The sequence below is a fragment of the Triticum aestivum genome, chromosome 6D, assembly GCF_018294505.1.
Source record: "Triticum aestivum cultivar Chinese Spring chromosome 6D, IWGSC CS RefSeq v2.1, whole genome shotgun sequence".
NCBI lineage: Eukaryota > Viridiplantae > Streptophyta > Magnoliopsida > Poales > Poaceae > Triticum > Triticum aestivum.
In genome coordinates, this window is record NC_057811.1 from 367890413 (window position 1) to 367903167 (window position 12755).

Here is a 12755-nt window from a genome sequence, read left to right on the forward strand (position 1 = left end):
TATTTCATACTCATGCCCATGTCGAGAGGTATGAGACCTCTGACAGTACTTTGCCTACAAGATCGAGGAGAATAGCTCAACCAGTGAGCATGTACTCAGATTGTCTGGTACTACAATTGCTTGAATCAAGTAGGAGTTAATGTTCCAGATAAGATAGTAATTGACAAAGTTCTCTAGTCACTATCACCAAGTTACTAGAACTTCGTGATGAACTATAATATGCAAGGGATGACGAAAGTAATTCCCGAGCTCTTCGCGATGCTGAAATCGGTGAAGGTAGAAATCAAGAAAGAGCATCAATTGTTGATGGTTAACAAGACCACTAGTTTCAAGAAAAAGGGCAAAAGAATAGAAAGGGAACTTCAAGAAGAATGGCAAACAAGTTGTCACTCCCGTGAAGAAACCCAAAGCTAGACTCAAGCCTGAAACTGAGTGCTTCTACTGCAAAGGAAATGGTCATTGGAAGTGGAACTGCCCCTAGATACTTGGTGGATAAGAAGGATGGCAAAATGAACAAAGGTATATTTGATATACATGTTATTGATGTGTACTTTACTAGTTTTTATAGCAACCCCTCGGTATTTGATACTAGTTCAGTTGCTAAGAGTAGTAACTTGAAACGAGAGTTGCAAAATAAACAGAGACTAGTTCAGGGCGAGGTGACAATGTGTGTTGGAAATGATTCCAAGGTTGATAAGATCACCATCGCACACTCCTTTTACCTTTGGGATTAGTGTTGAACCTAAAATAAATGTTATTTGGTGTTTGCGTTAAGCATGAATATGATTGGATCATGTTTATTGCCATACGGTTATTCATTTAAGTCAAAGAATAACTGTTGTTCTATTTACATGAATAAAAACCTTTTATGGTCATACACTCAATGTAAATGGTTTATTGAATCTCGATCTTAGTGATACACATATTCATAAATATTGAAGCCAAAAGATGCAAAGTTAGTAATGATAGTGCAACTTATTTGTGGCACCGCCGTTTAGGTCATATTGGTGTAAAGCGCATGAAGAAACTCCATGCCGATGGACTTTTGGAATCACTTGATTATGAATCATTTGATCCTTGCGAACCATGCATCATGGGCAAGATGACTAAGACTCCGTTCTCCGGAACAATGGAGCGAGCCACTGACTTATTGGAAATAATACATACTGAGGTATGCGGTCCAATGAGTGTTGAGGCTCACGGCGGGTATCATTGTTTTCTGACCTTCACAGATGATTTGAGCAGATATGTGTATATCTACTTGATGAAACACAAGTCTGGAACACTTGAAAGTTCAAAGATTTTCAGAGTAAACTAGAGAATCCTCGTAACAAGAAAATAAAGTTTCTACGATCTGATCGTAGAGGCAAATATTTGAGTTACGAGTTTGGCCTTCAATTAAAACAATGTGGAATAGTTTCACAAACTCATGCCACCTGGAACAGCACAACATAATGGTGTGTCGGAACGTCATAACCATACTTTATTGGATATAGTGCAATCTATGATGTCTCTTACCGATTTACCACTATTGTTTTGGGGTTATGCATTAGAGACAACTGCATTCACGTTAAATACGGCACCATCTAAATCCGTTGAGACGACACCTTATGAACTGTGGTTTGGCAAGAAACCCAAGTTGTTGTTTCTTAAAGTTTGAGGCTGCGATGCTTATGTGAAAAAGCTTCAACCTGATAAGCTCGAACCCAAATCGGAGAAATGTGTCTTCATAGGATACCCAAAAGAGACTGTTGGGTACACCTTCTATCACAGATCTGAAGGCAAGATCTTTGTTGCTAAGAATGGATCCTTTCTGGAGAAGGAGTTTCTCTCGAAAGAAGTGAGTGGGAGGAAGGTAGAACTTGCTGAGGTAATTGTACCTTCTCCCGAATTGGAAAGTATTTCTTCACTGAAATCAGTTCAAGTGATGCTTACATCAATTAATGAGGAAGTTAATGATGATGATCATGAAGCTTCGGATCAAGTTACTACTGAACCTCGTAGGTCAACTAGAGTATGTTCCGCACCAGAGTGGTACGGTAATTCTATTATGGAGTTCATGTTACTTGACCATGACGAACCTACGAACTATGAGGAAGCGATGATGAGCCCAGATTCGCGAAATGGCTTGAGGCCATGAAATATGAGATGGGATCCATGTACGAGAACAAAGTGTGGACTTTGGTTGACTTGCCCGATGATCGGCAAGCCATAGAAAATAAATGGATCTTCAAGAGGAAGACGGACGCTGATAGTAGTGTTACTATCTGCAAAGCTAGACTTGTCGAAAAAGGTTTTTGACAAAGTTCAAGGTGTTGACTACAATGAGATTTTCTCACTCGTAGTGATGCTTAAGTCTGTCCGAATCATGTTAGCAAATTGCCACATTTTATGAAATCTGGCAAATGGATGTCAAAACTACATTCCTTAACGGATTTCTTAAAGAAGAGTTGTATATGATGCAACCAGAAGGTTTTTTCGATCCTAAAGGTGCTAACAAAATGTGCGAGCTCCAGCGATCCATCCATGGACTGGTGCAAAGCATCTCAGAGTTGGAATATATGCTTTGATGAGTTGATCAAAGCATATAGTTTTATACAGACTTGCGATGAAGCCTGTATTTACAAGAAAGTGAGTGGGAGCACTACAACCTTTCTGATATGTATATGTAAATGACATATTGTTGATCGGAAATGATGTAGAATTTTCTGGAAAGCATAAAAGGATTGTTTGACAGGAGTTTTTCAAAGAAAGACCTCGATGAAGCTGCTTACATATTGAGCATCAAGATCTATAGAGATAGATCAAGACGCTTGATAAGTTTTTCCAATGAGTACATACCTTGACAATTTTTTGAAGTAGTTCAAAACGGAACAGTCAAAGAAGGAGTTCTTGCCTGTATTGCAAGGTGTGAAATTGAGTAAGACTCAAAGCCCGACCACGGTAGAAGATAGAAAGAGAATGAAAGTCATTCCCTATGCCTCAGCCATAGGTTCTATAAAGTATGCCATGCTGTGTACCAGATCTATTGTATACCCTACACTAAGTTTGGCAAGGGAGTACAATAGTGATCTGGGAGTAGATCACTGGACAACGGTCAAAATTATCCTTAGTGGACTAAGGATATGTTTCTCGATTATGGAGGTGACAAAAGGTTCGTCGTAAAGGGTTACATCGATGCAAGTTTTGACACTGATCCAGATGACTCTAAGTCTCAATCTAGATACATATTGAAAGTGGGAGCAATTAGCTAGGGTAGCTCCGTGCAGAGCATTGTTGCCATAGAAATTTGCAAAATACATACGGATCTGAATATGGCAGACACGTTGACTAAACTTCTCTCACAAGCAAAACATGATCACACCTTAGTACTCTTTGGGTGTTAATTTTTGGGGAACGTAGTAATTTCAAGAATTTTCCTACGCACACGCAAGATCATGGTGATGCATAGCAACGAGAGGGGAGAGTGTTGTCCACATACCCTCATAGACCGAAAGCGGAAGCGTTAGCACAAGCGGTTGATGTAGTCGTACGTCTTCATGATCCGACCGATCAAGTACCGAACGCACGGCACCTCCGAGTTCAGCACACGTTCAGCCCGATGACGTCCCTCGAACTCCGATCCAACCGAGTGTTGAGGGAGAGTTTCTTCAGCACGACGGCGTGGTGACGATGATGATGTTCTACCGACGCAGGGCTTTGCCTAAGCACCGCTACAGTATTATCGAGGTGGACTATGGTGGAGGGGGGCACCGCACACGGCTAAAAGATCAAACGATCAATTGTTGTGTCTCTAGGGTGCCCCCTGCCCCCGTATATAAAGGAGCAAGGGGGAGAGGTGCGGCCGGCCAGGAGGGGCGCGCCAGGAGGAGTCCTACTCCCACCGGGAGTAGGACTCCCTCCCTTTTCCTTGTTGGACTAGGAGTGGAGGGGGAAAGAGGAGGGAGAGAGGAAGGAAAAGGGGGGGCGCCGCCCCCCTCTCCTTGTCCTATTCGGACTAGGGGGGAGGGGCGCGCGGCCCTGCCCTGGCCGCCTCTCCTCTCTTCCACTAAGACCCACTATGGCCCATTAAGCCCCGGGGGGTTCCGGTAACCTCCCGATACTCCGGTAAAATTCCGATTTCACCCGGAACACTTCCGATATCCAAACATAGGCTTCCAATATATCAATCTTCATGTCTCGACCATTTCGAGACTCCTCGTCATGTCCGTGATCACATCCGGGACTCTGAACAACCTTCGGTACATCAAAACATATAAACTCATAATATAACTGTCATCGAAACTTTAAGCGTGCGGACCCTACGGGTTCGAGAACTATGTAGACATGACCGAGACACGTCTCCGGTCAATAACCAATAGCGGAACCTGGATGCTCATATTGGCTCCCACATATTCTACGAAGATCTTTATCGGTCAGACCGCATAACAACATACGTTGTTCCCTTTGTCATCGGTATGTTACTTGCCCGAGATTCGATCGTCGGTATCTCAATACCTAGTTCAATCTCGTTACCGGCAAGTCTCTTTACTCGTTCCGTGATACATCATCCCGCAACAAACTCATTAGTTGCAATGCTTGCAAGGCTTAAGTGATGTGCATTACCGAGAGGGCCCAGAGATACCTCTCCGACAATCGGAGTGATAAATCCTAATCTCGAAATACGCCAACCCAACAAGTACCTTCGGAGACACCTGTAGAGCACCTTTATAATCACCCAGTTACGTTGTGACGTTTGGTAGCACACAAAGTGTTCCTCCGGTAAACGGGAGTTGCATAATCTCATAGTTATAGGAACATGTATAAGTCATGAAGAAAGCAATAGCAACATACTGAACGATCGTGTGCTAAGCTAATGGAATGGGTCAAGTCAATCACATCATTCTCCTAATGATATGATCCCGTTAATCAAATGACAACTCATGTCTATGGCTAGGAAACATAACCATCTTTGATCAACGAGCTAGTCAAGTAGAGGCATACTAGTGACACTCTGTTTGTCTATGTATTCACACATGTATCATGTTTCCGGTTAATACAATTCTAGCATGAATAATAAACATTTATCATGATATAAGGAAATAAATAATAACTTTATTATTGCCTCTAGGGCATATTTCCTTCATTAATCACATGGCGATGTGAACTAAGATTATTGACTCTAGTAAACCCTTTGAGTGTTGGTCACATGGCGATGCGAACTATGGGTGTTAATCACATTGTGATGTGAACTATTGGTGCTAAATCACATGGCGATGTGAACTAGATTATTGACTCTCGTGCAAGTGGGAGACTGAAGGAAATATGCCCTAGAGGCAATAATAAAGTTATCATTTATTTCCTTATTTCATGATAAATGTTTATTATTCATGCTAGAATTCTATTAACCAGAAACTTAGTACATGTGTGAATACATAGACAAAACAAAGTGTCCCTAGTATGCCTCTACTTGACTAGCTCGTTTATCAAAGATGGTTATGTTTCCTAACCATATACATGTGTTGTCATTTGATGAACGGGATCACATCATTAGGAGAATGATGTAATGGACAAGACCCATTCATTAGCTTAGCATTATGATCATTACGGTTTCATTGCTACTGCTTTCTTCATGACTTATACATGTTCCTCAGACTATGAGATTATGCAACTCCCGAATACCGGAGGAACACCTTGTGTGCTATCAAACGTCACAACATAATTGGGTGATTATAAAGATGCTCTACAGGTGTCTCCGAAGGTGTTTGTTGAGTTGGCATAGATCGAGATTAGGATTCGTCACTCCGTGTATCGGAGAGGTATCTCTGGGCCCTCTCGGTAATGCACATCACTATAAGCCTTGCAAGCATTGTGACTAATGAGTTAGTTGCGGGATGATGCATTACGGAACGAGTAAAGAAACTTGCCGGTAACGATATTGAACCAGGTATGAGGATACCGGCGATCGAATCTCGGGCAAGTAACATACCGATGACAAAGGGAACAACGTATGTTGTTATGCGATTTGACTGATAAAAATCTTCGTAGAATATGTAAGAGCCAATATGAGCATCCAGGTTCCGCTATTGGTTATTGACCGGAGATGTGTCCTGTTCATGTCTACATAGTTCTCGAACCCGTAGGGTCCGCACGCTTAACATTCGATGATGATTTGTATTATGAGTTATGTGATTTGATGACCAAAGTTTGTTTGGAGTCCCAGATGACATCGGGTACATGACGAGGAGTCTCGAAATGGTTGAGAGGTAAAGATCGATATACTGGAAGGCTATATTTGGACATCGGAAAGGTTCCGAGTGATTCGGGTATTTTACCGGAGAGTTACGGGAATTCGCTGGGAGAAGTATTGGGCCTTATTGGGCCATACGGGAATAGAGGAGGCAGGCCAAAGGGAAGGAGGCGCGCGCCCCCCATGGGTCCGAATTGGACTAGGGGAAAGGGGGAGGCGCCCCCCTGCCCTTTCCTACTCCCTCTCTCTTTCCCTCTTTCTTCTCTCCTACTCCGGAAAGGAAAAGGGGAATCCTACTAGGACTTGGGAGTCCTAGTAGGACTCCCCACACTTGGCGCGCCCCCTCTAGGGCCGGCCTCCTCCTCCTCCCTCCTTTATATACGTGGGCAGGAGACACCCCAAAGGCACAACAGACAATCTCTTAGCCGTGTGCGGTGCCCCCCTCCACAGTTACACACCTCGGTCATATCGTCGTAGTGCTTAGGCGAAGCCCTGCGCGGGTAACTTCATCATCACCGTCGCCACGCCATTGTGCTGACGGAACTCTCCCTCAGCCTCAATTGGATCAAGAGTACGAGGGACGTCATCAAGCTGAACGTGTGCTGTACACGGAGGCGCCGTACGTTCGGTGCTAGGATCGGTCGGATCGTGAAGATGTACGACTACATCAACCGCGTTGATATAACGCTTCCGCTTTTGGTCTATGAGGGTACGTGGACACACTCTCCCCGCTCGTTGCTATGCATCACATAGATAGATCTTGCGTGATCGTAGGCAATTTTTTTGAAATTACCGCGTTCCCCAACACTTGTGTGCTATCAAATGTCACAGCGTAACTGCGTGATTATAAAGATGCTCTACAGGTATCTCCGAAGGTGTTTGTTGGGTTGGCATAGATCGATATTATGATTTGTCACTCCGAGTATCGGAGAGGTATCTCTCGGCCCTCTCGGTAATGCACATCATAATAAGCCTTGCAAGCAATGTGACAAATGAGTTAGTTGCGGGATGATGCATTAAGGAACGAGTAAAGAGAGTTGCCAGTAACGAGATTGAACTAGGTATGAAGATACCGACGATCGAATCTCGGGCAAGTAACATACCGATGACAAAGGGAATAACGTATGTTGTCATTACGGTACGACCGATAAAGATCTTCTTAGAATATGTGGGAACCAATATGAGCATCCAGGTTCTGCTGTTGGTTATTGACCGGAGAAGTGTCTCGGTCATATCTACATAGTTCTCGAACCCGTAGGGTCCGCACGCTTAACGTTCGATGACGATTTTGTATTATACGAGTTATGTGATTTGGTGACCGAATGTTGTTCGGAGTCCCGGATGAGATCACGGACATGCCGAGGAGTCTCGAAATAGTCGAGAGGTAAAGATTCATATATAGGACGATAGTATTCGGACACCGGAAGTGTTCCGGGGGTACCGGGTACGTATGGGGTCACCGGAAGGGGTTCCGGGTACCCCCGGCAAAAGATATGGGCCTTATGGGCCAAGAGGGGAAACACACCAGCCACAGAGGGGCTGGTGTGCCCCCTCCCCATATGGGCTGGCCAAATTGGAGAAGGAAAGGGGAAGGAGGATAGGAAAAAGGGAATAGGATTCCCCCTTCCCCCTCTTCCCTTCCTACTCCGAATAGGAACGGGAAAGGGGGGAGGCCGAATTGGGAGGTGCCCAAGTAGGATTCCTCCTACTTGGGGTGCCCCCTTGGCTGCCTCTCCTCCCCTCCAACCTATATATATGTGGGGGGCAACGCTAGAACACATAACAAACATTGTTAGCCGTGTGCGGCGCCCCCTCCATAGTTTACGCCTTCGGTCATATTGACGTAGTGCTTAGGCGAAGCCCTGCGCGGATCACTTCACCATCACCGTCACCATGCCGTCCTGCTGACGGAACTCTCCCTCGACACTTTGCTGGATCAAGAGTTCGAGGGACGTCATCGAGCTGAACGTGTGCAGAACTCGGAGGTGCCGTACGTTCGGTGCTTGATCAGTCGAAACGAGAAGAAGTTTGACTACATCAACCGTGTTGTCAAACGCTTCCGCTTTTGGTCTACGAGGGTACATGGACACACTCTCCCCCTCTCGTTGCTATGCATCTCCTAGATAGATCTTGCGTGAGCGTAGGAATTTTTTCGAAATTGCATGCTACGTTCCCAACCGTGGCATCCGAGTCAGGTCTATGCGTAGATGATATGCACGAGTAGAACACAAAGAGTTGTGGGCGATGATAGTCATACTGCTTACCACCAACATCTTATTTTGATTCGGCGGTATTGTTGGATGAAGCGGCCCAGACCAACCTTACATGACCACGTTCATGAGACCGGTTCCACCGACAAACATGCAACTTGTTTTGCATAAAGGTGGCTGGCAGGTGTCTGTTTCTCCAACTTTAGTTGAATCGAATTTGACTACGGCTGGTCCTTGTTGAAGTTTAAAATAGCAAACTTGACGAAACATCGTTGTGGTTTTGATGCGTAGGTAAGAACGGTTCTTACTAGAAGCCCGTAGCAGCCACCTAAAACTTGCAACAACAAAGTAGAGGACGTCTAACTTGTTTTTGCAGGGCATGTTGTGATGTGATATGGTCAAGACATGATGTGATATACGTTGTTGTATGAGATGATCATGTTTTGTAAAAGTTATCGGCAACTGGCAGGAGCCTTATGGTTTTCGCTTTATTGTATGAAATGCAAACGCCATGTAATTGCTTTACTTTATCACTATGCGTTAGCGATAGTTGTAGAAGCAATAGTTGGCGAGACGACCATGATGCTACGATGGAGATCGAGGTGTCAAGCCGGTGACGATGGAGATCATGATGGTGCTTTGGAGATGGAGATCAAAGGCACAAGATTGTCACGCCCAATATGCGACCCTATCCGAGAGGAACTCGAAGGTCCCACCAAGGATAGACCCGCATATTGAAACGCTTTCACGAGGTGGATATCATTACATCATACCATTACATAATAGTTGGGGATACATACAAGAGGCATACAATGCCACATGAATACAACAACATCATACATAAGAGCAACATCCGACTACGGATGAAACACAAACAGAAGCTCAAATGACATCCACCCTGCTAGCCCAGGTTGCCGACCTGGAACCTATCCCCTGATCGAAGAAGAAGCAGAAGAAGAACTCCCAAACAAGCAAACATCGCTCTCGCGTCATGATCATCGCAAAACCTGTACCTGCAACTGTTGTTGTAGAAATCCGTGAGCCACGAGGACTCAGCAATCCCATTACCATGGGTATCAAGACTAGCAAAGCTTAATGGGTAAGGAAAGGATAGGTGGTGAGGTTGCAGCAGTGACTAAGCATGTATGGTGGCTAACATACACAAATAAGAGCGAGAAGAAAAGCAACGGAACGGTCGTGAAACTAGCAATGATCAAGAAGTGATCCTGAACTCCTACTTACGTCAAACATAACCCAAAAACCGTGTTCACCTCCCGGACTCCGCCGAAAAGAGACCATCACGGTTACACACGCGGTTGATGCGTTTTATTTAAGTCAAGTGTCAAGTTCTCTACAACCGGACATTAACAAATTCCCATCCGCCACATAACCGCGGGCACGGCTCTCGAAAGTTTATACCCTGCAGGGGTGTCCCAACTTAGCCCATTATAAGCTCTCACGGTCAACGAAGGATATTCCTTCTCCCGGGAAGGCCCGATCAGTCTCGGAATCCCGGTTTACAAGACATTTCGACAATGGTAAAACAAGACCAGCAAGACCACCCGGATGTGCCGACAAATCCCGATAGGAGCTGCACATATCTCGTTCTCAGGGCACACCGGATGAGCCAGACGTCGGGTTGGCATAGACCCTGGTTGCCCAGGGGGCGCCGGGCATCGCTCGGTTTGGACCAGCACTTGGAAAAGCACTGGCCCGTGGGGGGGGGGTTAAAATAAAGATGACCCTCAGGAGCGCGACTCCCAAGGGAAAAGAAGTGGGTGATAGGCAAATGGTAAAACCAAGGTTGGGCCTTGCTGGAGGAGTTTTATTGAAAGCGAACTGTCAAGGGGTCCCCATAACACCCAACCGCGTTAGGAACGCAAAATCAAGGAACATAACACCGGTATGACGGAAACTAGGGCGGCAAGAGTGGAACAAAATACCAGGCATAAGGCCGAGCCTTCCACCTTTTACCAAGTATATAGATGCATTAATTAAATAATAGATATTGTGATATCCCAACAAAGTTCATGATATCCATGTTCCAACATGGAACAAACTTCTTCATCTTCACCTGCAACTAGCAATGCTATAAGAGGGGCTGAGCAAACGCGGTAACATAGCCAAACAACGGTTTTCTAGGAAGGATGAAAAAGGTTAGAGGCTGACATGGCAATCTGGGAGGCTTGAAGAGCAAGTGATAGGTAGCGCAGCATAGCGATAGAACGAAGCAACTAGCATAGCAATGATAGTAGTGAGATCCAGGGTAACGGTCATCTTGCCTGAAATCCCGCTAGGAAGAAGGACGAGTCCATGAAGAAGACAACGCCAAGAAGACGAACCAAGCGTAGGCGAACGAATCCGCACGATCGCAACGAAACGGGAACTATCGAGAAGAAGCACACATCATGGTAAACACATCACACATGAACAAGGCATGATGCTCAACCAAGTATGATGCATGACAAGGCTACATGAGGCTACGCATGGCAAGAGATGATGCATACAAGAACAACAGATCAAAGCAAGTTTAAATGAGGCCGGAAACAACATATAACAATTCCGGTAAGTCCTCATATGCAAATTTAGAAATTGGTCCAGATCTCAATAAAACTTATGTTCAAGTTGTTAAATAGCAAGTTAAGATGCACCAAGATGATCTACACGAAATTCTAGTCAAGTTACATATAAAGTTCATTTAATTCGGAGCTACGGCCTAGAAGATATGAGCAAACCAAGTTAAACATGGCATTGATGCAAAATGCATTCAAACATCAAGCAAAGACTCCCAAAACAAGGATGAAACAAGGTAATATGAAACTACATGCAATTCTAAGCAAGTTACATATAGAGCATGCTCAAAACGGAGCAACGATGCAACACATACACTCCAAACAAGATATAACAACAATCTGTCCAAAACAGCAACTAGGCATCTTGCAAGCATCAAGACAATATGCTACAGCACCTTAACATGAAAACAAAAGGCATAGACGTGATTTACAGGTAAAGCATTACAAAACATGAGCACTGAGATGTCTCCAGAAATCACTAGAACATGCTCAAAAGGACATGGCAAGATTGCAAATAATAACAGTTCACAGACTTGGCAGAAATTCACAGGTCATGACAGAAATAACATCAGGTTGCAATGATTAGAGCTACCAAACTACAAGTTACAGCAAGCTATCATGGCAAACTAGAGCATAGAATGCTAGTACTAAAGACAAAGAAGAAAACTCCCTTAGTTAACTAATTCTAAAGATCAACAGAAAAGATGGTAGCATCAATGCAAACATGGCAAGTAATATGACAGATTCAGACTGAAAATAACAGTACATGGTAGGAACAACAATAAGTAGGCATGTTGGTGAGCTTGTACAACTCACTACAGAGCATTACAAAATATGACAAGGTAACCAACAGCAATAAAACATGTTCATGAAGCTAAGCCTGGCAATAGAAAGTTCATAGGGTGCATGGATCGCTAGCAAAACACATGTCAAAACTGAACTTCATGTTAACAGGCTGACAGCAACATTATTTAGCAATTTGGGAGCCAGTTTGCAACAATCTGCGGCAGGCTATAAATGCAACAAAGGGCATGGATGATAGATCATAACATGTATCACAAAACATCCTTAGTGAACATCTCCAGATTATGCATAGAACGCATGGTAGCAGCAGGTTTACATGTCATCACAATGTTACAGCTACAGACTTAGCAGAAATGACCTAAGTCACAGAAATCAGCAACATCACGGAGGCTACTTTACAAGCTTGTGCTAGTCACCACATAGATCACAAAAATACAAGACAAGCACCTCTGTAAAGATGGCGTGATGTAGTTCATAACACATGTATTCATCATGCTCAAAAGAAAATTACACAAAAAGATACAAAAAATGACAAATGAGCAAGTTCTGCTAAATTACAGCAGACAACATCATATAGCAGTCTTGCAACGATGATTTGGGCATCAAGATGTACTCAAATAAACATGACACAATGGAACAAAATGAAGAGCATCTCATGGTGAACATTCCGACATATTATGCACGCAAAACGGAGTTACAGACATGGAGATATGGCATGGCAAAGTGGGCACCAGAATATGCAAATTGAGGGACTTGGAAGAATTTCGGGGCAACCTCGAGGGAAAAGTCAACGCGGGCGAGGGAGGCGGCGGATCTCGCCGGAGCCGGGGAAGAAGATGGCCAGAGAGGTTGCCGGCGACCGGATCCGGGGCTCCCGTGGCCGAATCTGGCCGGAGGAGGGGCGGCGCCGGTGGAGGAGCTAGGCGGCGACGGTCGGCG